Consider the following 14332-nt stretch of genomic DNA (forward strand, 5'->3'; position numbering starts at 1 on the left):
GGTACCTGTAATAAAGCGTTTTAATTTTCAGAAACAGCAGTCATTACGACAAACAAATAACTTTACGGGGCTATATTATCTATGCTTTAAATTCCTTAAGGGACGTAAATTACAAGTGATATGTTGCGCATCCTATTAGTTACAAATACTAATATTTATTTTCCAAATTGACATGACATGAGACCTTAGTAATTAAATTAAAATTAACTACAGAATATGTACAACAGCTTCTTAGAACACACAATAGCCCTCACACTAGGTCGAGGCAGAGGGTAGCGAAAACCGTTATTCGCAAATTGCGGGGATCTTTCTCTTTTACTCCAATGAAGGCGTAATTAGAGTGACAGAGAAAAATGCCCGCAATTTGCGAACTTCGATTTTCGCGGTTATAGCCCTGTATCGTGAGGACTGTGGGGCATTAAGCATAAGATTTACCAAATAAGATGCGTAGAATACAGATCTGATAATTAGAAGCAAGATTTGAAATAAAATAATAATTGTTGTTTTTCTGTAGTGTAACCATGAACCTATAATATTACGGACAGAGTTTCGCTTACAACACAGCTGTGATTCCAACATCCACCAGTTTCTAAGTATTTACGCGTGACACACACACATTGACAGCCCACATCCACCAGTTTGCCGTCAGACGAATCGAAACGTCATTGAAGTAAACATGTCGAAGAAAAATATAAAATATGCCGGCATGCGTAGTTAAATCCTGCTAGAATTGTACCGATCGAAAGAAAAAAAAGTCACGGAATAACTTTTCATACTTAAGTTTATCAAATAGTACGTAAAATCACGATAATTTGTTGTTTATAAATTATCAAACTGCAAAACAGGAGTGTGACCAGTAACATGAATAGGGTAATTTCCCGAAAGTAGGGTAATTGATACCCTTCTTATTAAATCATTATTTATTAAGAGATCATTTAGGTAAATGGTTAAATTATTGATTGTGCATTTCAAACTAGGTCGGTATGGTAATTTCCCGATACTAAGGAGCGATACTTAACGTTCGTTTGTTATGTATTATAATTTTTTTGTTGAAAACCAGATATGTTTCAAGTTAAATGTATAAATTAAAAAAACATGACGAACTGATTTCATTACGATGCTAAATATCATTAGGTATTGAAAATAATGTTTGCACAAAATAATTGTGCAATATTGCGCATTTTCAAGACCTATAAAATCAGATACGTACACACCTTTTTTATTGTCTAACGTAAAACTGTCCTAATTTTTTATTTTAAATTAAAAAAAACTAGGACGATATTAAAAATAATTGTTTCACCATTAGGGGAGAATTTGTGTTACATGGTAACACTCGTCTACACGCACACATCCAAACCGGCCGCCATTGCAGTGTCACAGTTTGTCTTAGGTGACAGTCCGTCCGTAATATTCTAGGTCCATGAGTGTAACTTAAGTATAGGTACGTATTCCGCACGCGTGCCGCGTACGTGATGTGATTAAACTACAGTCAAAGTTGTTATAGTTATCAGTAGCCAAACAATCGTACAATACAATAAAACACTAACGGAATTAAGGAACTGATTGCTACCTAATCGTTCATAAATAAATGCGCATAGACAATAAGTTACAAAACCGTCGTAACTACGTCCTGCGATTAGTTCATAAAAGTTTTTCGCCACATCGGCGTTATTCGCAACTGGCAACATACATATATGACGAAACAGTTCCGCAGCTATGTTGACACGCGCTTACGTTCAGTTACTTCATACATGATAAATATACATATAAGTAGCATAGTCCGTATGGCTGAAAAAGGTACAACACCGTACGTTACTGACAAAAAAAACTGGCTCTTCCACAAAGTAAATTTTTTTGTGTCGTAACTTGAGGGCCGATGGCAATTTCATCTTATGTACTCATGTACCTAATGGATAGGGTTTTTGTAAATTATGTATAAAGCGGTGGTGGCCGAGTGGATATGACGTCCGACTTTCAATCTGGAGGTCGCGGGTTCAAATCCTGGCTCGTACCAATGAGTTTTTCGGAACTTATGTACGAAATATCATTTGATATTTAACAAACATCGTTAGGAAACCTGCATACATCTGCGAAGAAATTCAAAGGTGTATGTGAAGTCCCCAATCCGCATTGGGCTAGCGTGGGGACTATAGCCCAAGCCCTCTCGCGCATGAGAGGAGGCCTGTGCCCAGCAGTGGGACGCATATAGGCTCACATTATTATTATTATTATATATTATGTATATAATATTTTTAATTTATATATCTAATAGAGTCCGCCTAAAGTACATTCTGCACCGAGACCGACTAGGCCAGCGGCATAGGATGAAAGCGACCATAAATGTAATTTATCTGTACCTTTAGACCCGCTTGCACTATTCCACTAACCCGGGGTTAACCGGTTAAACCTGGAGTTACCATGGTTACTAGTACAATTTCATACTAGGTATAGGTTTAGCCACTTAACCCCGGGTTAGTAGGATGATGCAAGTGGGCCTTAGGGGATCTAGCGCATAGCGCAAATCGGCACAGAGTTCTTATACCTAGACTAGACCTTATTATAGGTACCTACCTATATTGAAGGTAAGTTCAGCAGTCAACCCTCATTGGCTGTATATTATCTGTTAAAATTTATTACAACTAAATTAGATAAGCACAATGAAAATTCTACTCAACACGGAAAACTCTGTTGATGACTCTGGTCTGGATACAGGCATTATCAGTTATATCAACTGCCTGCCTGCTTAATAAATAATAATAATTGCATTTAGCCAGGAATGGAATTTCTTGCCGGCGTCTATATTTCCGAGCTCATATAACCCGGCAACCTTCAAATCAAAGGTGAACAGGCACCTTCTGGGCAGGCTCGCTCCATCGTAGGCCACGTCTTCGCCTCGGATAGTCTGTGGCCATTTACAATATAAAAAAAAAGCAAATTACTCAAATGATCTCTAAAAATGGTTAAACGGTGCACTGTGTTTCGTTGAACGGGCTACAGACCTTCCGGAGCCGTTTCGCCACCGCGCCTATTGCATTTCCACCGCTTGCGACAAGCATGCGCGGGCGCAGGGCGCATGATCGATCGCGGTTAATAAAGCGGTGTTAATGTTTAATGAGGTGATTAACAGTGATCGTTAATTTTCCAGCAATTTTGGTGCAGCATAGTAAAAATAAAGGATATTCTTAAATTTTTTTCTAGGGAGAGGATTGGTTAAGGTTAATATTACTGTTATTAACCCTAATTATCTATTCCGCTTAGAATAGGGCATAGAGATGCTTTTAACCAACAATGCTGCATAAAAATTGCTGGAAAATTAACGATCACTGGTGATTAATTAGACAATTTGAAATTGCTGTTTCCTGTGCTCTTGTTTGAGAGATGAGATGCAAAGGACTTGACCACTTTGGACGAAACAGGTGGCTGTATCAGCAGCTTCCTCGCGTTGTCCCAGCTCCGCTTGGCAACTAATCCCAAGAATTGGCGTAGCATTTAGGAAAGCGACTGCCATCTGTCCTTCCAATTCAGAGGGGAAACTAAGTCCTTCTTGGGATTATTCCGGTTTCCTCCCGATATTTGCCTCCACCGAAACAGGTGGCAGCATCGCACAGACTGGCTTAGCTTAAATCAAGCAATTCTTTTTATTATCTATTTAAAATAAGCTGAATATTTGAATAAAAAAATCATCTTTGTAAAAATCATAAATATAGTTATACTATTAATACTAATTTATGATTTTTATTTGATTTAGACATAATTTATGTAAAAATAAAAAACTACATTTTTGTATGTCATGATAGATCGCCTTCACCTAAACTATCTAAACTCCTACCTTATTTAATAAATATCATAAGTGCTAAAGTTCGTAAAGATTCACCTTAAGTACCTACTCTCAGTCTGGCTACAAGTGTTAAGTTTTTTTTACATATGTATTTACAGTTAGGTACCTACTTCAACTACACGAAACAAAACAAAAGTATAGTACAAAAAAAATTGTATTTAATTTTATTTAATTGTATAATTTAATTTATTTAATAATGTGTTGGTATGTTAATTTATTGTTATTGTGTTTTGTAAATTTATTTGTGCTGTATAATGTAATATATGGCTAGGTACAAAAATATAGTAACCTACCCACCGTCAGGCCAGCTTACATTATCATGTCAAAATATAGAAACGTAACGCCAAGGACAACCATAACGAATGAGGTAACGGTAACGCAAGGGTTGCGTTACGGTAACTTGCTCAACGAAACGGTATTGTAATTGATCTGGCTTGCAAATAATTGCGATAGCCAATAATGAGTTGCGAATGTTTATTGAAATTTCGTTTACATTTGGTGTTTTATTGGTATCAAAACAGTAGTATTTGTCTCAGCCAGGCGATGACGAATCCCACTTTTTTTCATTTAGTTATTGCTGATCCTGTCGGAAAGCCTTTTTTAATACATAATTTCATGGCATGAGTCCTTGTTTATTTACATAATTCTATTTATTTATAAGTAAGACCAAGATACATTTGCGTAGCTGTGATGGTGTTTGCGAAGGTTAGAAATTGATTAAAAGATTAATTATCTTAGTGCTTTATTTTACTTGACGGATTGTTTTTCAGTATTACGTACGGCCTTTGAAAATCTAAGTATATCTTGTGTACCTATATACTTAGGTATATATAATGTAGCCAGATATTCTTGGTCACATCATGAAAAAGTGAAACCTAAGTGAACAGTCTGTCAGGTCTTGGTGGCTGTCCGTCGTGAACTGATCTTATTTTGTCGTGTCGTTGTCATGTCTAATTTTAAATTTAAATGTCCGTAGTTCCAAATATGTATGTCAGACAGCCAGTCAGTCAGTTGGTCTATGTCAGGTCGCCACGGAGGTTGGAAGCCATGACACTAAGTGAAATTCTAAAATGGCATTTCATGAAATGATCCAATTCTGTGATCTACTCACGGCACATAATACTAATCTATGCTCACGGCATATAATGTCAATTCCAAAATCCCGTGTAAATTAATTTAATGACCATTAAGCACCGACTTTTTATAGCTTTTATAGCTTTCCTATCTCATCTCATTAACTAACTTAATCTAATCTATCATCTGAGTTTATTTAAATAGATAAGAATCAACACATTTTTCATTCACGTCCGATGACCTACATTATATTGAGGGATTGTCTTTAGGTATAATCAATTAATCATAGACGAATAGTTATTATACTTACTATAAAAAAAAATTACTTGTAAGCCGAATTGAGTCTTATAATTTCATAGTTTAAAATCAGCAATTATAAGAACCACTATCTATTTCCATGAATGGGTAGGTACGAAGATTAAACATTAACTACTAATCTAGCCAGATAAACCAGCTAAGCAGCAACATAACCTCAAAAGCTGAGTTTAGGCTGCGCAAGAGTTGCAGCAATGCGCGGTGCAAGGTTGCTTGCGACATCGAATGCAGCGAACTCTGCTCTATGCCTGTGCTAGTCTGTCTGTGGTTGTGTTTACTTAATTGTGTCAAATAATTTAAATCGATACAAATTGTTTACAAATATAAAATAAAAATATGTACAAATAGGTTATGGTACAATGATGCAAAATACGTTAGAAATGATAATGTTACATAAAATGCGTCTCAAAGAATTTTTTGACAGTAGTTAAATTAATATGAAAAGAGTTTTTTATCGTTTTTATCAGACATCATAATAAAGATGGGTTTGAAAGAAGTATTTTCATAGTTTTAATGATATAATTATGAGCCTCCCTAGGGCTCATATTATATGGTGGAAATATTCGCTGAATTGGGTACGGTCTTGGTAGCTCAGATGGCAGTGCACTGTACTAGTGATCCAGTGGTCGTGGGTTCAAGTCCCACCCAAGACAGTGAATTTTTCCACTTTTAATTTATTTCGAAGCTTGATATAATTATGCTTTACTTTTCACTTTCAAGCTTCAATTGTTTTACTTTAGCGTTTGATATTGTAATTTCTACTTTTTTTTCTACTCAGTATTGGGTCTAGGTTAAACATCACGTTACCGTAACAAGTGTCATGGAGCAACGTGGGTTGCTCACGTGTCAGTTACCTCACGACGTAGAAATCCGAGCGATGTTGTGTTCAAACAACTGTTTCCATACGAAATATTTAGGATTCCGTAGGCAAAGAAAGTATAACAAAAAGGTTTTGGGCCATACTAGGCATCAATTTAGATCACTGTGGAAATAACCAAAGTTAAGGGCTACAAAGATCAATATTCTGATTAAACCCTTATATTTATAAACATACAGCTAATTTTCATTATATATACCCTCACGTACCGTAACCTCAATATTTCACATTACATACATAGCCGGCACACTGAAGCTCTATTGCCTAGGTAATAAGGGTAGACTAAAATACCAATATATCAGTTCTGCAATGGAATTCCGTTTGGTGCCCATAGAACGAAATGTAGTACATAGAAATTCCTATAGAATGACCTAACTCTTATTTCTGTTGGTTTTTGAACCAGGCTCCATACAAAGTTGCCCATGGTCCATGGTATGGGCAACTTTGTATGGAAAAATACAGTTAACGATTGAGTTTCCCAATGGCTGTCACTGTCACACGTAGTGAAGCAGTTTTTTTGTATATAATTAGACAAAAAATCTTTATATTCGTTTATATATAATATTGTGTTTATATATAAATTCATTCACCTCTCTTTAAATTGCAAGAATTCTGATACTTGAATCTTCTTAAATTTCCAAACAAATTACCCATTTAAGTTCCCCTTTTTTAAGTCAGTATTTTACTAACAACTAGCGAGTATTCACGCTTGGCCTTTATTGTTTTTCTTGTGAAAACGTGACCGCGTATTTACTCATATTCTTCAATAACAAGCAAATTGGAGGCAAGCTGTACAAACATATTTAAAAATCATTTTTCATAATAAATATTACGAATCATTAACGTAACCAAAGTATTATGATGATAATTTTATTATTATCCTTCGATAATAATTATTAAAGGAGGCAAAGAGTTTTAGCAAAGATACGTAGCCCTAGCAACAAGCACTTTCGAATCTTCAGCTATATTTACAAATATGTAGAGCCTTAGCTCGAGCTAATAATTATATTGCAATATTGGCAATCATATATACTCCCCGTAATCTTACACATACACTTAGAAGCCACAAGAACTCGAATATCGACCATTATTTTATATAACGAGTGTCGTAATGTGAACCCACCCTTAGGAACGTGACAGTCCGCCCTCCTCACGTGCAGTGCGAACCTGACTTAACCTTCTCTGTCTAGTACAGTATACAGTCTATTCCACGCTGAAGTTAGGTAACTGGGGTGAAGACTCGATCACCTAGATGTCGTTAGTTGACCTAGAAAGTTGTCGTTTAACTCTCAGAATCTATACATGCATAGTTTCGAGTAAAGGGGCCCACTGATTAACAGTCCGCCGGACGGTGTCGGCTTGTCAGTTAGAACAAAAATTTTACAGTTCCGAACAACTGACAGGCCAATACCATCCGGCGGACTGTTAATCAGTGGGCCCCTTTTAAACACGCTTGAAAATATATTGTTAAACAAAATGCAATTTTTAATTGTCATTAATCATTATGTTCATATGGTGTAATTACTAGTGCATAACATTTGCTATAACCATAGGCGGATCGAGGGGGTCATGGGGGACATGGACCCCATCCCCCGGGCTCTAGGCTGGGTCTATTTACAATGAATAATCAATGTTTCACCTGCGAAAAAATAACCGCATTTGACCATCTGATGAAATGCCCTTACCAGGATTTGAACTTGAACCCGAGACCTCCTGCTTCGTACAAAAGGCCACTATATCGACAACGCTATAGAAGGCCATTGGAATTGTCCCAGAACAGAACCCCTAGTGTAAATTTCATTCAGCGTGACTGACGTACGCGTTTGCGTTGTCTCATTTTATATGAGATTTTGGACAGCGCGCCAAGCGGAACGTTTTGGAAACTCAAAATCTCATACAAAACAAGACTTACGTCACGTCACGCTATCGAATGAAATGTAGTAATGTATACTAGAGCCCGTACCATGAGTCACTGACAGTGTCAAAACTGACATTTACGCTATCGAGAACGTAATTTACTTTCTATACATCTCTTTTGCACTATAATATGCGAGTACGAGCGAGATGTATAGAAAGTAAATTACGTTCTCGACGGCGTTTATGTCAGTACCAAACTGATGGTAGCCGTACAGTGGTACATAATGTTCTGTATCCCGCGTACAGTTCATGTTCTGAACATGATGCAAACGATACTATAAAATTAGTAATACACACCCGGTCATGGAAACCTCATAACTACCCGTACGTCCACGAGGGCCGGTCTGCGTTTGACAGTCGTTATAATTCGCATTACACTTATATAACGAGTGTTATAACCAAGGTTGACATTGCATTGACTAGCAGAGTTCGAGTGAAAATTATTTTCTGTATATCTTTTATTAAGCATTTATTCTTTCATTCATATTTTCAGGTCATATTTTCTTATAAACGTAGTACTTACTTTTCTCTCTCTATAGATTACTATGTTTTAGGTAATGTGTTTTATTCAATGAGTAAGCTATCATTTGTTACATTGCGAAGTAATATTTCAAAAGCTATGAATGTTTACAACCCCACTTAAAGCGATTACCCATCGCAATTACGTGGTAGAAGAAACTTACCACAAATTTTCTTTGCCCGCCTCGAGATCGTCTAAAGTAGTACGAGTAGGTATACTTTAGAATCTGTCAATCTGACAGATACCTTTGCTAATCTGTACCTGTATTATCGTCTAGGTTAAGAATTGGAGACCGTACGGATATGATGGTCGTTCTGTCTACGTGACAGCGTGATAAAACGGTATATCCGTCAATTTCAATCGCGCTCTGTTAAAAAGTGACGGATATTTTGTCACGTGGATAAAGACATCCATAATAGGCCTGCGGTCAAGTGACAATCGCTTATAGAAATTTCCAAACGAAACATAACGGACGGTCAATGTCAGATCCCATACATTTTGTCAGGAATGTAACGGTTAGACGTTACTAAAACACGACTTAAGTCGCGCTTTAAGGTGCACAGTTAAATGAAAATGCCCATCTATCTATGGGTACATTTCTTCTTCTAAATAAGTAGTAAGTACTTTTTGATTGGCAGTCTTACATTCTTGGTTACGTTCCGTGAATTCGCCCGGACTCTCCCACCAATGAGAACTCAACCAACCCTCCCTAAGTCGGGTAACGTGAGGCAGTCCCGTGTCGCGTTCACGTGTTCTGCTCTGTTGTAAGTTTCCCTACGTAATCGTTGTGGAAAATGTGAGGGTTGACGTCAGAAGGCCCGGAAGGCCCTGAACGTTCTAGAGCGGTGGTGACGGCTTAGCCTGTCTTACCTAACCTTAGCTTACCTTAGCGTTGCCACACCGTGTTGAGTTGAAGTGGCTGAAACCTGTTGTAAGATTTTATATGTAATTGTTGGGGAAAATGTGAGAATTGACGTCGGCCCTTAACGTTTTTAGGTGGTGGTGACGGCTTAGCGTGCCTTACCTAACCTTATCCTACCTTAGCATTGCCATACCGCGTTGACGTCAGACTGAAAGTTTCCGGGAATTGGCGTGCGGCTTCCATATTGAAAGACGTGAGTTCGAAAGAGTTTCTTGGAACTTATGGTTGAATTATCATTAGATATTAGAATAGGAAGCCATCTGGCTTGTAATATGTTATATGATAACAAGTTACGCAATAACCAGTGCTTGCAATAATTTATGAGGTTTGGATACCAATAGTGGAACCTGAGCTCTTTTAGGCTGCGTTTCCACCAGAGATGTGCGTCATGCGTAGCGAGGGATGTTTGTCATGAACCAATAGAAACATTTCAATTGACTATCCTCGCACAGCACAGCTCTTAGTGGTAAATTCTGGATTACCTATACCTGGCGACCTAATCCCAAATCTCCCAACTGACAGATCAGATCCATAACTAATCTAGATCTAATTGATAACCTGTTAATAAAATCCGAATAGGCCTGTGTGAAAAGAATTTAGGCCTTTTAGAATTATTGTGTTGGTTAATATTTAACGTAACTACCATCCGTACTCGGTAGATATTCCACCAATTCGCACGAAGCGCATTGCTTCCTCGTTTCTTATGCGCACTGCCAAGGAATGGAATTCCTTGCCGGCGTCTATATTTCCGAGCTCATATAACCCGGCAACCTTGACCTTCAAATGAAGGGTGAACAGGCACCTTCTGGGCAGGCTCGCTCCGATGGATCGTAGGCCATGTCTTCGTCTCGGCTAATCTGTGGCCATATTAAGTAAGCCCATTTATAATATAAAAAATAAATAAAAAAAAACAACTGTGCGGGGTCAGAACTACAACCTCGGATTGAAACGTCCCACGCACGTTGACCCTATAAACTCCGAGTCCAAAGCTAAATCGGTCAGCTTTATATAATGCCAGTCGTGACCAGTGTGAATCCGCCCTTACGGAACGTGACGTCTGTTGTCACGTGTATGTCTGCCTTACTGAAGGCTAGGCTGAAAACCTTTGTATTCACATTGTGGGAGCGAGAGGCTGAATCACGTTTTCGAATATAACCATCAGTGTGACCAGGGTAACGACACTGCACCTCTATTATAGTTGGTCAAACCAATTTGTCAGTAAATAAGAACAAAAAAATCAATACTCATCCTTTTCTCTTGGGTGCTAGTACTAGTGAAAGACAAAGAAAATATGATTCTCTCTGTCTATGTTTGAAATGAGACATTCCTTTGACAAACTATATATACTATTTTTGGTGTCGTCTTCATATAATTTTAACCTGAAAAGGCCAAATCACGCAAAATTGTATTGAAATGACACCTATGTATCAGCGTACCCATCAAGTTTGAAAAATACTTTAAAATTTTGGATGTCGGCTGCAACTGCATTACGAGCGTCCACTCAGGCCTTAGTATAAAGCCTGAGTGGACGCTCGAGTTGGGCGTGCAGCGGGGCGGGGCGTGCATGTTAAACAAATGCAAACGTATAGGAGCGGCCTTAGTGCACGGTGCTCAAATCACTTGGGAGCTCGACGCCACGCTGCACGCCCCGCCGAACGCTCCGCTTCGAGCATCCACTCAGGCCTTACACTTGCGCCTTAAGGGCCACCCCACATCGCCATGGCAGAAATCGGCCGGAAGGATCATCATCATCATCATCATCATTTACTAACACTTAAATATATTACTTAAATTATATTATAATTCATAAATGTTCAGTAACAATAATTAACCTTTAGAACCCTAACGATAAATTAATATAGGTAATTATAACATTAACCATTATCAGTAATCGATATTATTACATCATCATACAGACATATGTACAAATACACTACACTTGCTGTACGTAGGTAAATACTGAAATTGGCCACGGGCAGAGAGAAGCGCCGAGAGAGCGCAGTTGTTTTTACCGTTTTAGGGTTCCGTAACTCAAAAGGAAAAACCGGAACCCTTATAGGATCACTCGTTTGTCTGTCTATCTGTCTGTCCGACCATTCCCCGCCCCCCGTTTATCTCTAAAACTACTGGGTCTAAAATTTTGAAAAAATACACAAAATACTTATTTACCTAATAGATGTCAGGAAAAACTATTAGAAATGTGCAGTCAAGCGTGAGTCGAACTTAATAACGTAGTTTTTGATCCGACCAAAATCAATGTATACCGGGCCGTAGCTTCCGGAGTTTCGTTTTCTATGTAAAGCACCACTTGATCACCGATCACCCATCATAGAAGATAACATGTTGGACGCCTCGGCCCGGGCCCGGCCAGGTCTATCATGAGTCATGCATTATTGATCTATGGTAAAGTAGTGGTTAGTACCTACATTATTTTTGTGAAACCATCACACTCGCAATTCGACTTCGAAAAAGCCGCATCAGGCCACAGTGTGCCCTGCCAAGGTTAAATCATAAATGATTAAATTTATTTGCGTGAATAGGGTCAGATTACAGTTGCTATATATATATAAAGTTTCTCCTAATTCAACCATCCACAAACAACATGCAAATATTTGTTGTATTTCTTAAACTATATTTATTTAATAAAGACACTTAAAATAGGTACAAACTTATAAATAAAAAATTTGGCCTAGGTCGTGGTTGCACCCAGAAGGCTGGCCGCATTGCCCCGCTGGATGGCAATGCTGATCCGCTGGGCAAAATATTGGCCAGCCCTCTGGTCACCAGATGCCTCTATAAGGCGCTTTGACAGCTCCTCATAGAGGCTACGCGCGCTAGGTCCCCATGGCCCCAGGGTTTCCACCCCAAACGCCGCAAATATGTAGCTACTACCTAGTGCCGCATATTTTGAGGCTTTCGGCTGAGGATGCGGCGTAAACTAGGTAAGTATTAACAGGCAATTCTAATAAGTGAACTCTCTCGGGTCGTCTCCGCGCCGGAACGTGAGCGTTACGTAAAGGCACGTGAACCCGCGGACGAGCCACGTTTCGTCGCCGTACCGACCAATCCAGTCTTCACTTCAAGGTTATGTGTGCAGAATTCTGACTCTTGGAGACCCTATACATCTCTAAGGATAATTCGATAAACTGTGTTATCTTATAGTTCGGACACTTAGAGACATTTTGGAATTGAAATTGAAATCATTTATTTCAGGCATAGAACCCATAGTGTTAGTACAAAATATATAATTGAACTACCTATATCTATGTTAGTGTACAATATGTAAAAGAATAGTCAAAACTACTACCTAAAACTACTTAATACTATTTATTTTGATGATGCATTGGGTTCGTGCAATTGGTCCCATTTACTCTTCTAAATAAGTGTCCAGTCCATGTACCTATCTGTTTTTTTAAATAATATTATTATAACACTGATTTAAACTTTCACGATTTTTACACATTACACGATTATTATTTAAGTCCCGTTGTATAATTTAATAATATTATTATAGTTTTTTTTATGTTATACGATATTAGGAGACCTTAAAAAATAAATAAAATATAAAAGCCATTTATTCTCACTAAGTTTTGTTTACATAATTGTGTTTTAAATTTAATTGTCCTGTGCTTAGTGGTGAACCCCTCTTTGGGTGAAGGCCTCCTCCAACTCAATCCATTTGCTTCTGTCTAAAGCTATTGACAGCCATTGCTTTCGCACAGCCTGGGTTAGGTCATCAGCCCAACGTTGCTGCGGCCGGCCAGACCGTCGCCCCCCTGGTGGTCCTCTTCATTTTGTTGTTACATCTCTAAGTGCCACTTGCACCATTCCACTAACCTGGGGTTAACCGATTAAACCTGGAGTTACCATGTTTCCAGTACAATTTGACACTTGGTTAACGCTTTAACCGCTAAACCCCGGGTTAGTGGGATGGTGCAAGTGGCCCTTAGTAATTGTAATACGTTAGTTTGATTTGGTAGTTGCTGTTAGTTGTATTTTATAATTGTTGATGTATTTTTTTTTATTGCTTGTATGTAAATTCAATGTGGTCGTGTAAAAGTGCCCTTGTGGCCTATTTGCTGAATGAATGTCGAGGTTGAAGTTTGAAGTTGAAGTTACGGGATTTTAACCGACTACAGAAAGAAGGTTCATGACTTTAAAAATTATATCCAGTAACTTTACATTTAGGGTCATAGCTGAGAGTTTCCTTTTTTTATTGCCACTTTTATATATTTTTTGCCACTTTTGTGTTATTTCTAGTCAGGATCGCGAGTCCTTTTTATCCCTATAGGAGAAAAAAAAGTGTCCTAAAATTTCCATAAATTTTTAAACTTTCCTTTTTGTTACCGCCATACAAAGGATAAGTATGGGGAAATGACACTGATTTAAACTTTCACGATTTTTACACATTATTAAATTGTACAACGGGACTTAATCGCGTATCTAAGTTTTAAGATTTACCTCCGACGTTTCGAGGACGGTGTCATCGTAAATCGTCAGGTGAACAAGTCTGCCGTGGCTGAGCATTTACTGGAGTCAGGACCAAACCACTGGATTGAGCTGCATAACCCTAAAATCCTTTCCACGGATCGTCATTTCTACAGCAGGAAAGTACGGGAAGCCATTTGAAATAAATAAAAACAGTAATTTCAATCGGGACGACGGTTTCAAGATATCCACATGGAATCCAGTCATTAGTAAATTTGTAAGCGTAAAGGAATATCAACAGTCGATAAATCGAATATCGTTAGTGTTGTGTGTCAACGTGATATCCCTAATAGTGCGCAAAACGTTCAAGCTGATAAACAAGACGAAGTGCGGATAGTTCGAAAAACTCGCGCGGTTAGAAGATGCTGATGTCAACTTAAG

This window comes from Cydia amplana, chromosome 22 (genome assembly GCF_948474715.1).
Source record: "Cydia amplana chromosome 22, ilCydAmpl1.1, whole genome shotgun sequence".
Lineage (NCBI taxonomy): Eukaryota > Metazoa > Arthropoda > Insecta > Lepidoptera > Tortricidae > Cydia > Cydia amplana.